Genomic DNA, 15,074 nt, shown 5'->3' with positions numbered 1-15,074 from the left:
ACTCGAACAGTTCAAACTCAAACTTTAGCAAAAAAAAATTCTCTACTCCAAATTATATCTTAAACTCAAGTATAACAACAAAATTCAATCATTTTATCACAAAATCTTATATATATTTAACAATACAAACGGTTTTTTTTGCATAGTTTCAATTTCTCAATACAATGAATTGTAAAAAAGTATAAGTTTTTGCATTATTAAATTACTCCCTCCACCACGCAATAGGAGTCCTATTTGGTTATGACACGGTGATAAGGCTCGTTTCATGCATTTGTTCTATAGTAAAACTCCACCCAATTCGGTAAACTAACGTGCAATAGTGAGCCAGGTGTGTGCAGAATCCGCCATAATAAAAAATTGCATGGATCAACTGGGCGGACAGACGGATCAAGAAGAATGGAGTCAATTCACCACGCTGCAATTGGATCAAGTCAGATCAAGCAGAGGCAGCGGGAGAACCTGGGTAGGAGATGGAGCCTAATTTAAAGATCCCAAAAGCTAAGGGCACAAAAGACTTTTCGAGAGGAAAGTTGCCCTAGGGATCAGAGCCTCGGCCTTTCTATAAATGGAGATTGGAAGGAGGAATGAGGTATGGCTGGACATTTAGCTATCTCCTAGAGTTGAAATCAGAAAGCTCACTCCAGTTTCTTCATTTCCGTAGAACATACTTGGTTCTGGGTTTTAATCGTGGTTGGGTGGTAGTTTTTTAATTCGTATTTCAGGCTGTGTAACACCGTCCCGAGAAGGGGTAAAGATACATTCTCTTTATTTTATGTTTTGCTACAATTTCCTTTAAGTTTTCTTGTTGTTTTTCTGAATTTTTTTGTTGCCAGAAGCTCGTTTGAAGCTATGACTCTGATTTCCGTTGGAATGTTATGTTTGATTGTGAATGATCTAGCTAATTTTACTATGTCTCTGAATCGTGAGTGCATTTGGCAATGTTTAGTTGAGTAATTTTTGTTGTAGTAAATCTGTTTGGATCCGAGTTGTTGACTTGTGATTACTGTTTGATTCATGGCCGGAAGGTGTCAGGATGTTTAGATCTAACTTGTTGAAATGTGATGAAGCAGATCTGAATGTGTTTGCAATGAATGATAGTAAATTCATGTTTGATTAAGTTTCTGTGTTGTAGATCTGAGAGTCGTCTTTTCTATTTCTGCATGGTTTAGTTACTCTTTCTACGTAATTTCAGTGATCCATTAGCGTAGATCTATTGCATTGGGCTCATTATGTTGAGTTAATGTTGCTACAAGTTGTTCGCTAATGTTCAGACACCTGGTTCATGCTCTGTTTTTAGGAAGATCACTTGGGGAAGATGAAGTTGTTACTAAAAGTTTACTTTACCGTACATTTGCAGGGGACCGACACCCACTCACTTTTACTTTGTTTGGCTATTTCAGGAAATCACAGTATGAGTTCTCCCGTTCGGACAGGTTGATCAATTAGAGTTTAAAAGTTTAGTTAAGCTTAGCAAGTGGATCATTTTAGTTAGTTTAGTTCCTCAGTTCATTTAGTCAAGCAGTTTAACTTAACCCACTTTGAATCCGTGGCAGCAGCCATTCGAAATTTTTCCTTAACAAATGTAGAACACATCGTCTCTGTGGGATTCGACCCTTACTTCCCTTTACTAAATCATAGTATTGTGGGTTAAAGTCTTGAAAGCTCCGAGTTCCTCCGTTTGCGCACCCAAGGGAACATGAGTAGGTTGCACTAAGTCAACTTGATCAGTTAGATTTGGCACTGGACCGGTTCACAGGCACTCGCAGGTAGAAGAAGACGTCACCCAGCTGGATCAGTTAGAGACTTCGACTTGATCAATCCACGACAATCAACTCACAATTCAGTTAACGTAGAAGGGAACCAATCGACAACACAGGAATCTCCAGAAGCAGCTTTCACACGGGTTTTAAAAAATGTAAAGAAATGTGGGTTGAGTATGTTAGTGAAATATGAGTCTCACTTATATATATTAGTTTTAAAATAAAGAGTGAACTACCCTAATAATCCCTAATCTTATCGAAAAATGCATCAATGATCCGTGAAAAAAATTTATGTGAGTGAAATAAGTTGGTGAAATGTGAGACCTAATTATCATTTATGGTAAAAGTAAAATAAGACTCTTATTATTCAATGGATGGAGTAAAAAAGAAAAGAATAATAAGGACATAAAACCTTACACATTAATATTGCCAAATAGTCCAAGTTATTGAGTTTCGAACAATTAATTAGAATCAATATAGACGTAGTTTTGACACACTAGTATTAACACCCGTGCTATGCACGAGACATAAGATTTTTGTATAATGAATACTAATACCAATGAAACTATAGAAATTAAGAATTCAAAACAATAGAAAGATTTACTATTACAAAAATGTACTACTTAACATGTCCCACTCTAAATCAATAATTTATTCCTTCCTAATTGTAAGGAACTCTTTGTTACCGGGACCTCTTTGTTATTGGATCAACACTGAGATGGATAATCTCAGCAAGGAACAAGCCAATTACAAGCGATTTGTTACAACTAGAACAATTTATGACTAAGTACAAGATTACAGAGAAACTTTAGCCTATATCGAATCTGGAACCAATCAAATATAGCAAGCTACACTCCGTGAAAACCTCCTGCACACTTAAGTACACAGATTAGTAACACAAGACAATTGATCCTTTCGGATCTAAATCAAAAAGAATAAAAGAACAAAACGAGTCAGAAGATTTAGGATATGGCTCAGGTCGCACACACGACTGCACAGGGCCAAGGACCTCCTTAATCTTCACCAACAAATCTCAAGGGAGCACAGTGAAACAGTCGGACCCCAAACCCTAGGGATACTCCGATTACTACAACACAGTAGCCACCTCAAACGTCAAATGTCTCACAACCACAGCCACAAGGCTTCAAGAACACCAGAATCTCACGGATCTAAGAAATCAACCGAAGATCTTCATCCAAACAACCAGATTCGAACTCAACCGTTCGAAACCAAAGGAAATCTGCGAATCAATATAGGAGTTGAGAGATGAACACTCAGTTCTCACTAAAACAGAGAAGAGAGTCACCGGAGAAGAAGATCGGAGGACATTTCTAAGAGAGAGAGAGAAAAGTTCTAGAGAGAAGCCGAAGACGAAGCATGTAGAGAGAGAAAGTATTGAACAGAATGAGGTACCGAGAAGGGATAGGGAGAGTTTAACTGTCCCAACAAACACACCCTAGATCCAACGGTCCACGTCCATGATCCGCGTGAGATGGCCACGTGGCAGCCATCGGAGCGTCCCCTTTAAGTATTGGGCCAACCCACATTGGGTCACCAATATAAAGAACGAGCCAACCAATTAATTCAGCCCAGCTGATTAATACCAAGCCCAAATTGTAGTCCACAATATTTCACACTAATAAATGAAAACATTTCAAATTCAGCAAACGATTGTATACAATTTTAATTTATGAGATTAGTAGAGTATAAATGACAAAGAAGAGATGTGTGACTAATGACCAAAGATTGTGAGTTTAGTTAGAATACTATATACAAATAAAGAAAATATGTGTGATAGAGATTAAAGAGAAAAAATCAGATTATTATATAAATATAATAATTATATAGTTTAATTGTGTATTATCATATGAAAAAAATAGAGTACAATTTTACATATCACATAATAATTAGAAAAATCTTGAAGTATGTAATAAAAAGAAGATATTTTAGCAACCTCCAATCTTCAAAAAAAATAATGCTAAAATATTCTTATAAGTATATTTCTAAAATTGTTAGAATGCTGCATATATCACAATATTCGTTGTAATAAACTAATAAAGCAAATGGATTTTGTAGAGTATCATTTATTTTTTTTTTGAAGAATTGAAAGAAAGACAATAAGAACGGTTATCTTAAATATAAATAAATCAAACAATAATAATAATAATAATAAATTGCTAGGATTATGAAAATCAATTAATATATTATCCTAATCCAAAATTGGTTTCTATAACAAATAATTCAATTATCTCTTATCTCTTCTCTCTTCGTACAGCTTCAAAAAAGAGAGGGGATGGGGTGTTCTTCTTCCTTTATTGTCTTTATATTTGTATATTAATTGTCATCATATAAATTTATACAAAATATACAATTAAAATTAAAGGAGGTCATTTATATTTGCTAATAATATCTATGAGATGTATATAAAAATAATTAAAATAATATTAATGCATAATATCCATGAGTTTAGAATAGACTTATACATAATTTTCATGAATTTGAGCATGAAACAGTGGACCACTTTAACATATGCATAAAATGTGTTAAAGGTCAGGGGCGGACGCAGAAAATTTTTTTGGTAAGGGCTCCACTATATATAATTTTTGTATTATATTGTAGTATTATATAGATAAGTAATTATGAAAATAAAAATTCACAAACACAACAACTATAAAAAACATAAATATTATATTCATAAAACTAAACCAATACATAAATTAAAATATTATCATGCGATAACTATAGATGCGGTCATGCGGATAAATAGCACTGTAAACAAACTTTAGCAAAACACAAAATTCTCTACTCCAAATTATATCTTAAACTCAAATATAACAACAAAATTCAATCATTTTATCACAAAAACCTATATATATTTAACAATACAAGCTGTATTTTTTTCATAGTTTCAATTTCTCAATACAATGTGAATTGTAAAAAAAATAAGATTTTGCATTATTGAACTACTCCCTCCATCGCGCAATAGGAGTCTTATTTGGTTATGACACGAGTTTTAAAAAATGTAAAGAAATGTGGGTTGAGTAAGTTAGTGAAATATTAGTCTCACTTATATATTAGTTTCATAATAAAGAGAACTACCCTAATAATCCTCAATCTTGTCGAAAAATGCATCAATGATCCCTGAAAAAATTTTATATCCTTTTTTGGTCCCTAATAATTACATTTTTGGTACCGGTTGGTCTTTTATACCCCTCTGCATTTGAAAAATCGTCTAAATGTCATGGAGGGCATTTTTGGTCTTTGAAAAATCACAGTTTTGATACCTCTTCAATCTCGAAATGTTTTTGTACATATAGAAAAGCACCTTTTCGGCTAAAAAAAATTTACATGTCTAATACTAGTTAATTTATATTTATATGACATAAAATATTTTCTTTTGAATTATAATTCACTTAATATTTTAAAATAATTACTTGAATTATAATAAAAAGTTACTTTAATTTACTTTAATAATTTTAATAAAATGTTACTTGCAAGAGTTCACTTTAATTTACGCTAGATATAATTTCATTTAAATTTTAATTGTTATACTTAAATAATATTTTTTCACTATACTATATTTTAATTAACGTAATTAAAATATTTATTTTTCACATAAGTATGGTAACATATAAATATTTAATTAACATTTTTTAAGATAAAAAATACTGTAGTTCATTATAATATTTTTACTTCCCAAATGAAAAAAAAAATAATTAAAATTTTTAAGTAAAAATAAATCTCACATCGCAAAAAATAATTTCTATAATTCACTTTAATATTTTTGTTAAAAGAAGTTACTATTAGATTTATTTATTTTTTCCGTATATATTGAGTTTTATAATGAATAATATTTAATTTTAAAAATAAAATAAAGTATAATTAAATTATTTTAAGTTGCATTTATTTTTAATCACATAATGACAATAAACTATTTTAAGTAACAAAAATTACAAAAATAGTATACTAGTATTTAAGGTCCAAAATGCCCTCAAATATTAAAAATTCACATTTTTTGTGTCTGGGATTATTTTAGTCTTATCATACCAAAAATGCTATAAACTTTTTTAAGAACCATTTATGCATTTTTCGACAAGATCAGAGACTATTAGGGTAGTTCACTTCATAATAAAATGTGAGTGAAATAAGTTGGTGGAATGTGAGACCTAATTATCATTTATGGTAAAAGTAAAATAAGACTCTCATTGTTGAATGGAGGGAGTAAAAAAGAAAAGAATAATAAGGAGAGAAAACCTTACACATTAATATTGCCAAATAGTCCAAGTTATTGAGTTTGTGTGGAATTTAATGGGAAACTGATGTTTTTTCATTTTGCTGTGCAATTTTTCAATTTCAAATTAAGTTCAATCCCTCTATTCGTTCAATTTTTGGCAATTTGATCTTCAAAGGCATTCACATAGTAACAACTTAAGATAAGTATTTTTTTATTTAAAAAAATATAAGTAGAAAAAATATATATATATCATTTTAGGTAAGGGCATAAGCCCTACTCTTACCTTGAGTGTGCCCGCCCCGATTAAAGATAATGTTAAAATAAAATCTTTGCTGATAATCTTTTAAAACAATTAACTATTTTTATTTCCTCATGAACTATCAAAATATGCATAATGAAACAAAATTAAAGCTAGGTTATATTAAAATATGCTCCTAAATCTAAGGGTTCTCAATGACACATTGCCATTTTAAAAGTGGTTGTCATTTAATACAATCCTATAAGGTTCATTACCCTCCTTATCAAGATGCATGCCCAAGGGCTCGAGATGAAGAAGGAAGGATTTCTAGGAAACGACCAACTACTTAAGGGGGCAAAAACGACAATTCACAAGGAGGAACAACCCTAATTTTTAGGGCAATCTACTTTATAAATAGAAGGTCACATGAAGATACAAGAAAGACACTACACCTCCGGAAATCCGAAGTTCCCACAATGGAGACTAGCTCCGATACTTCTCGTTCCTCGCCATCAGTCATGATTACTTGAAGACCCCGGTACTCTGCCGAGGGAGGTTCATCACCATTTCATCGCCCGAGGGGCCAAACAATTTTTACTTGCTTTCGTAGTTTAACTCTTGTTTTACTTGTTTCGTTTGGATCTGTTATTGACTCATTGTTGATACTTCGATTTGACGTATTGTGTTTTGAATTCAGTCATTATGAAATAGAAGTTTGCTTTTGTTCATATTTCAGTCACAATGTTTTCTTCCTGCCTAGATTAGGTAGATCTGATAGCTTAGCGTAAATTTTCAACTGTTTGAGCATGGATTCTCTTGGATAAGATAGATCTGATTTTATTAAGTGATATTTCAAGTGTTTGATCGTTCGATTCGAAGTTGAATGCATGAGATCTGTGATTACGTAGTTTCTGCCACCTTGCATGTTAGTCATTTTGCATGATCTAGGATTATCGATGATAAGTCATATTCTAGGTCTTGGTTATTGGTCAGTATGATGAGTTTAACGTGCATATTCTGTAAGAAAAGTTGCGTAAGTGTGCAGGAAAAGGTACAAGTCAGTAGGGAAGGAATCGGGGACTTCAAGTGAAAAAGGATGCCAAATGGTGCAATACTGACCAGGATGCATGCCCAAAGGCTCGAGATGGAGAGGAGAAGATTGCTAGTAGACGGCCAACTACTTAACAGGGGTAAAAGCGACAATGTACAAGGAAGAACAACCTTAATTTTAGGGCAAGCCACCCTATAAATAGAAAGTTACATGAAGAATGAAGGGGGGACTCAACTCATTTTAGAAGGCACACTTGGAAACCGCTCTCGGAAGTCCTAGTTCCGAAGCGGAGGCTAGCTCCACACCTCTCGTTCCCCGCCGCCCGTTCCTCGCCGCCAGTCATGATCACTTGAAGACCTCGGTATTCCACTGGGGATAGTTCACCGTCAACTCTTCCAGCCATTGTAGTCGTCAGAATACTGTTTCATCGCCCGAGTGGCAAAAACAATCTTTACTTGCTTTCTTAGTTTAACTTCGTATTTCGTTTTATCTCGTTGGATCTGTTGTTGAAACTTAATTCCCTTGTTGCTTTTGAAGTATTATGTTGAGATCCAAACGCTATGATATGAAAGTTGGTTTTTATTCATCTTTTCGTTGCAATCGTTTTCATTCTGCCTAAATTAGCTAGATCCAGTTGTTTGCAAGAATTTTCTAAGTGTTGAAGCAGGATTTCGTTTAAGTAGGCTAGATCTGAGTTTGTTAGCTAGGATTCGAAGTGTTAGTCGTTCGATCTGAAGTTTAATGCATGAGATCTATGATTACGTGACTGTCGCCACCTTGCATGTTAGTCAGTATGCTTAAATCTGGGATTACCGGTCGTTAATCTTTTAGTTTTAAAGTGTTGATTTGAATTGTTATTCATGAAGTCTGTGTTTATCTGAACTAGTGTTATAACCCGTGCTATGCACAGGACATAAAAATTTTCAAATAATGAAAATAAATTATAGGTAAGTAGATTAAAATAAGGATAATAAAAATATAATAATTTTTATTATTAAGAGAGAGTAAATTAAGAAAGGGAAAAATGTTACGCCTCCATCTCATCTCAAGTGATTGACCGTTTTTCGGCATGTGTTTGGGAAAAATGATAATAAATAGTTAGAGTGGTGAGAAAGTAAAGTAAATAAGAGAATAATGTAGATACGACTCTCTTCTATATTATTCTCTCTCATACTTTACTTTCTCTCCACTTTAACTATTTATTATCATCTTTGCAAAACAATGGCCAAAAAGAAATCAATCACTTGAGATGGGATGGAAGGAGTACTATACATAGAAATTACTCAACTATGAGGGGACGGAGGAAGTACTACTTGAGATGGCCAAAAGTTTATATTTTTAAAATACGAAGGTAGATGATTCATCACTTGGAGAAAAAGAAAAACAGACAAATATCTTTCTGTAATATATTCAGTTGGGCACTAAATAGAACTAGTGTTAGCCCACGCGCTATACGCGACACAAAATATTTTTATTTTATTAATTAGACATTTTGAATAATTTAAATATAATAAAAAATAATATCATTACATAAGATTAAAAAATAAAATGTAATAGGTTATAGTCACAATATGTTAGATAATTATAAATATAAAATTAAATAAGTTTTGAATTAAATTAACATGAAAATATTTGTTATTACAACGCTTATATTGGTCTTTACCACAAAGAAAATTACCATCCTTAACACATACACAATTTATTGTTGAAATACTATCAATATTCAATTGATATAAATATTCAATATAAAACTAAAAAATATAATTAGGACAATGATATCGCCATAAAAAGATAAAATAATGAACAATAAAACAAATAAAAAACATACATATATAAACATTAGAACAATAAAACAAAAGTTAGTAAGTCATGAAAAAACTTATTTGTAAACAATCTTAACCATACAATAATAAGAATAGCAAAATAGAGGAAAGAGATATAGTAAAACACAAACCACATCTACAGCTTGACTCTTCTTCAGGCTTATTTTTCTCCTTAATCTCTAAATTGATGATTTATGTTGTATGTATATGCGCTAATACAAATGTGATATTTTATGGTTTTTGTCTTCTCTGCTTCCTTTCGCCACTTCGTTGACTTTAGGTGTTGTTCTATGCATGAAAATTATGGCAGTGACGAAGTTGGCGACGAATGTGTAAAGCTGTAGCTTCAAAATATTATAGATGGTCAACAACTTATGTGATTTCTTTATTTGTAAAAAATAAAATATTGTGGCCTAGGCGGAAAAATAAAATAAATTAACATGAAGAAAATACTTAGATATGAACTAATATCACTAAAATAGAATGATCTTCAAAATAGGAAATAAAGGTGCTATTTGGCTTTTACCATCTTTTGCACAACTCTCTCTCCATACCTCCGACTCACATCTTTGGCTCTTCATCTTTCAGTCTCTCACATGACACCAGCTCCGCCTCATTTACGATTTCCACAATGATCGAACATGTATTTATAGACAAATATCACCAACAATTTCTAAAACCTTTCTAATGCAACTATACATCACAAAAATGAAAGAACATTTATCTAGCTAATAAATAGTAATTAAAACAAATATTAATTTATGATATAAATAAACAAACGTTAGAAATCATTGGTATAATCATATTCAATTCATACTCTTAATTGATTAAGAGTATTAAAAAAAATATTAATAGTAATTAAAACAAATATTAATTTATGATATAAATAAACAAACGTTAGAAATCATTGGTATAATCATATTCAATTCATACTCCTAATTGATTATTATAAGCTTAATTTGGCAGTTTAAAAAACGTCCAAGATATGGACTATAGTATAGAGCCATTCACTAAATTGTGAGTAAATAATTGAAATTATTTTTTACTATGTATTTGAAAATGATGCATAATTAAATTATTAGATGCAAAATTAATGTAATTTAATGTCACATCCTAATAGGCGGTTATACGCTTCATATTAGTAATTGACAATGCCAATTCCTAAAGAATATTGTTTTACTACCAAATGAAGTGAATTACAAGTAATTAATGAGAATAATCATTGTAACTGCTACATTAAAATTTTTCATAACTAAATTTATTTAATCAAAATTTATTTTTATAAATTAGTAGTTTTTGTTTATTACATTTACATCACTTGCACAAAATAGTTATTCAAAATCTCTCAAAACACACATTTTATATATGTATAGATAGATAAGTATGTCTTTTCTTAAAAACCAATCATTAAAATATTTATATTAGTAAAGATTGCATTGTAGATTAAAATTTTAAACGCATGCATTGGAAGGTGCAATTAAATGGATAAACTTGTTTTAGAAAACATTGGCCACCACAAATATGCTGGAGTTAATTTGTCTTTTTGACAAAAAATTTGACCTTCAATGACTTTAATTTATTCAACCATCCACTTTACTTTCTCTTTTATTTTTTATTTTATTATTCCCTTCTATTTAAGAAATTTAAAGGATAATGAATTAAAAAAATTAGAAAAATATATGAGATTCATTTTTATATATGAGTTTTTAATAAAATATGAACGGTAGTAGACTGTAGAGTCTATTTACTATTTACGATAAGAAAATAAAAATGAACAATTAATAGAGGACAAACAAAAATAGCAAAAAGAATTAGTATTAATATGGACTAAGGGACTAGTAAAATCTCCCTAGCGTAAAAAAAATATTTTCTAGAGTATCTGGCTGTAGGCACATCTTCTTGGGACTACAGAGAGAAAAAAGTGGCTGGAGCTCTTAATAAAGGATCTGCAAGTCTAGGGTTATAGAGAAAAAAAGTGGTTGTAAGTCTCTTTTTATGCGTAGGGTTTAACTTTATTCAAATTAAAAAAACTAATTATTTAGTTGGAAAAAATGATTACACGCTATGTTTAATTCCAATTCTTTTAATTTTTTTTATCATCAATACAATTTTATATTTTTAATTAAATCAAAATTTACAATACGAATTCAGTATAACTCCAACAATTTGAATTTTAATTTGAAATATGTAGATATTCAGATACTGAATTTTTTGGATACAGATAATTTAGTAAAGTAAATTCGTACGCTAACAATTAAACAATCCAAATGTTAAATTCATAAATTAATAAAAGTAAAATATAAATCTCAAATAATACCACATGAATCCTAGAAACCTACATGAAAAAGACACCCACCCTATCCTCTCTCTTCCTTCCTCTCTCCTCCCCCTAATTATTGAATTCATAAATCAATAAATTAATGAAAACAAAATATAAATCCCAAGTAACAAATGAATTACCCTGGAAACCCTACATGAAAAAGACGCCCCCTCTCTCTTCCTCTCCTTCCGCTCTCCTCTCTCACGCGCCTCCCTGTCTCTCTTCCTCCTCTCTCATCCTCTCACGCCTCCTCTCTTCCTGTCCCTTCATCTCTCTCTCCAGTCGGCGCTCCTCTCTCTCCTTGTCATCACGCCGCCACGTTCCACCGCTCTGCTTCGCCCGGTTTCCACATCCACATCTGATTTGTTGACCACTTTTACTTTTCAGCTACTTTAACTTTTGTCATTCCACTTTTGTCAGACTTTTGGCGGATCTGGTAGTTCATCAGCCAGTTCGGTCGGAGATCCGTTTCTGTCATTGTCTGCCTATTTTTAGTAAACTTCCACTTTTCACATGCACTTGAGTCTTGGTAAACCACCTTTCACGTACCCAACCTGATTCTGATATGAGAACTTCTTACCGGTCAGTAGAGTACAAGCCCACCCTTTAGTTTGTGTCTAGATAGAACATCAACCCAAGCGTAATAGCTAACCAAACCCTTCCAGATTATCACCACAATCACAAATCGCACTAATCTATTTATGTGGGATTCGACTCTTGCTCCACTACACTAGCCAGTAGCAGTGGGTTGAGGAAATTATTGATACCAGGTTTTAGGTCGTCGTGCCAGCGACACAACTAGGTTGGGAATCACCTCCTGATTAGTTGAATACACGAGCCTGCACAAACCTGCTCTTTCAACCGACCTTAATCTTTTCCATTTAGCATTTAATTTCATATTTTAACTTGTGAAAAGTGTTAATTCAAAATATTGTTCATGGAGTCTTTGTTTATCTCCAATATGTGCATACTTGTTGGAGAAGACAACACCCACATCTGAATTGTGGACCACTTTACACTTTTCAGCCACTTTAACTTTTGTCCTTAACCTTTCGCCAGCTTTTCTGCGGATCTGGTAGTTCATCAGCCAGTTCGGTTGGATATTCGTTTCAGTCGTTGTCGGTCCATTTTTAGTAAACTTTCACTTTTCACATGCACTCAAGTCTTATAAACCCTCTTTTCACGTACTCAACCTATTTCCGATATGAGACCGTCTTACCAGTCAGTATAGTATAGGTCCCTTTTGAGTTTTCGTGTCTAGGTAGATCTCAATCCAAACGTGGTAACTAACCAACTCATTCCAGATGATCATCACAATCACATCTCGCACTAATCCATCTCTGTGGGATTCGACCCTTGCTTCCGCTATACTAGCCAGTAGAAGTGGGTTAAGGAATTTTGTTGATACCAGGTTTTAGGTCATTGTGCTAGCGACACGACTAGGTTTGGGATCTCTCCTGATCAGTTGATTACACGACCTGCACAAACCTGCTATTTCATGCTTCTATTTAAAAGTGTTCTTAATCTTCTTCAAGACGTTTACATTTGATTGGACCATTTTTTTATCCAATTCTTTTTGACACAACTCTAAACATTACAGACAGATACCACTCACAAAAAATGGCAACATTTGTAAAAGAAAAAACAAATTAACTACACAATCAGCTTTCCATTTTCCCTAAAAAAGAGTATAAAAATAATTTCATCTAAGTGTCACTATTAATTAGTATGGATTCCATAATCTAGTTTGTCCTTTTTTCCCAACCCGCACCTATTGATAAATAAAAATAAATAAATAACCAATATCTTTTGTTATATGTTATCTACAAATATTAAGAAACAATAATTTCACAGGGCGTAGTACCCTGAAAGGTTTGGTTATTGGGTCTACAAACCTACGACTTGGGTCCTACAAACCCTAAAACATTAATTAGTATAGATACTTGGGTCCTACAAACTATAAAATATGAGACCAATAATAGTATAATATTACCAATTACTTGTACTCCCTCCGTTCCTTGTTAATAGGGGTATTTCTTTTCGGCACGGAGTTTAAGAATAGTTTGTTAAATGGATGGCGAAAAAAGTAAGAGAGAGTAAAGTAAGAGAGAATAAAGTAAAAAGAAGAATTACTTTTTGCTAAAAATAAAAAGGACTCAATTAACTTGGAACTTCCCAAAATAGAAAAATGACTCTATTAACATGGAACGGAGGGAGTATTGTATTGTGCAAGTACTAAAGTAATTCAATGAATCTGCCAACCAGAAAACAATTGTAAGCAATAATGTTCTACAATCGTATCAATATACAATATCAAAACAAATACAATAAAGTAATATATCAACTGCAAATCCTACGTGGTAACAATACAATATTCATTGACTAAAGCTGCAATATGTTAAGGTAAAAACTAATACAAACTAAATGCTTCAAGTACTTCGTTTTGTCTGCCACAATTTCTAGAGTCATGGTGACACATTTTTCACATCAACTTCATGAACACCAATTGACTTGTTGCATCTAATGGTATGTACGATTGTGTGACATCAACAACTAGTCCATGAATAGCATCGGCTAAAACCTGTGTTTAAAAACCGGACCGGACCGGCCAGTTCAACCGATCCGGTTTACCTATTTAAACCAGTAACAAGTTGAGCCGCTTCGAACCGCTTGAACCGGCCGGTTGGACCGGTTTGGCCGAAAACCGGTTTATGCCTTTTGTTTTCAAAATTTTTAAATTTTGTTGTTGAAAGGGCTTGAAACACATGACCTCCACTCCATCTAACAAGAGTTTAACCACTCCACCACAAGACTCATATGGAGAAATAAGAACAATAAATATTCTTATACATTGAATATTAAATTTTTATTTAAACAAACTAATAATTCACGTTATTTTATATATTGTTTATGTAACGTGATACATATAATTATCATCCTCTAAACTTTAAGTATACTCTACTAGTTTCTAATACTCCTATATTATTACCATTGTTATATTATAAGGTTCAATTTTTGTGATATATTTATTCATTATAATGTAGTTTATTATTTAATAAATACTACTATATATTTTTATAGTATATATTAAATTTATGTAACCTAACTATTGATATCAAAGTATATTTTTATTTAACAATTTGTTTTGGTTATAATATTATTCCACGATGTACACTTTTTGTATTAATATAAACTTTATCTACTTTTATATGTAAAATATTAAATTTTTATCTACTCTAACTAACAATTTATATACTATAAATTTTAATGTTTTTATATTTGTATATATACTAAATATTTGTAAGATTTAATGTTTTTGTGATATATTATTGATTATATTTTATTATTTATTATATTTTGCATTATATATTTAATTATATATATTAATAACGGTAAAATAGTTCGACCAGTGATTAAACCGGTCTGACCGGTTGAACCATGAACCAATAGCTTCACCGGTTCACTTACCGGTCTGACTTTTAAAACATTGGCTAAAACAGTGTTCAACCACATCCGACTGAAGTACTTATCAGGGATAACCTTTACAAACCTGTTCTTGAAAACAAAAAAATATATGACTACATAGAAACCAGTAGCGAGCTTCGTATAAAGCAAATAACAATTAGGTGATCTGCAATAATTTATACA

General features: G+C 31.9%; 1 long non-coding RNA gene across 1 annotated transcript; it reads left to right on the top strand.

Moving 5' to 3' along the window:
• Positions 1–550: 550 nt before the first annotated feature.
• LOC121800206 lies at positions 551–1,985 on the top strand. Its single transcript, XR_006050452.1, has 2 exons — positions 551–748; positions 1,401–1,985. It is a non-coding gene; the product is annotated as an uncharacterized LOC121800206 (long non-coding RNA).
• The last annotated feature ends 13,089 nt before the right edge of the window (positions 1,986–15,074 follow it).

The sequence above is a fragment of the Salvia splendens genome, chromosome 4 (assembly GCF_004379255.2).
Source record: "Salvia splendens isolate huo1 chromosome 4, SspV2, whole genome shotgun sequence".
In the NCBI taxonomy this organism is placed as follows: Eukaryota; Viridiplantae; Streptophyta; class Magnoliopsida; order Lamiales; family Lamiaceae; genus Salvia; species Salvia splendens.
Note: the sequence above shows the minus strand (reverse complement) of the source record. Positions and strands in the feature narration are given on the sequence as shown.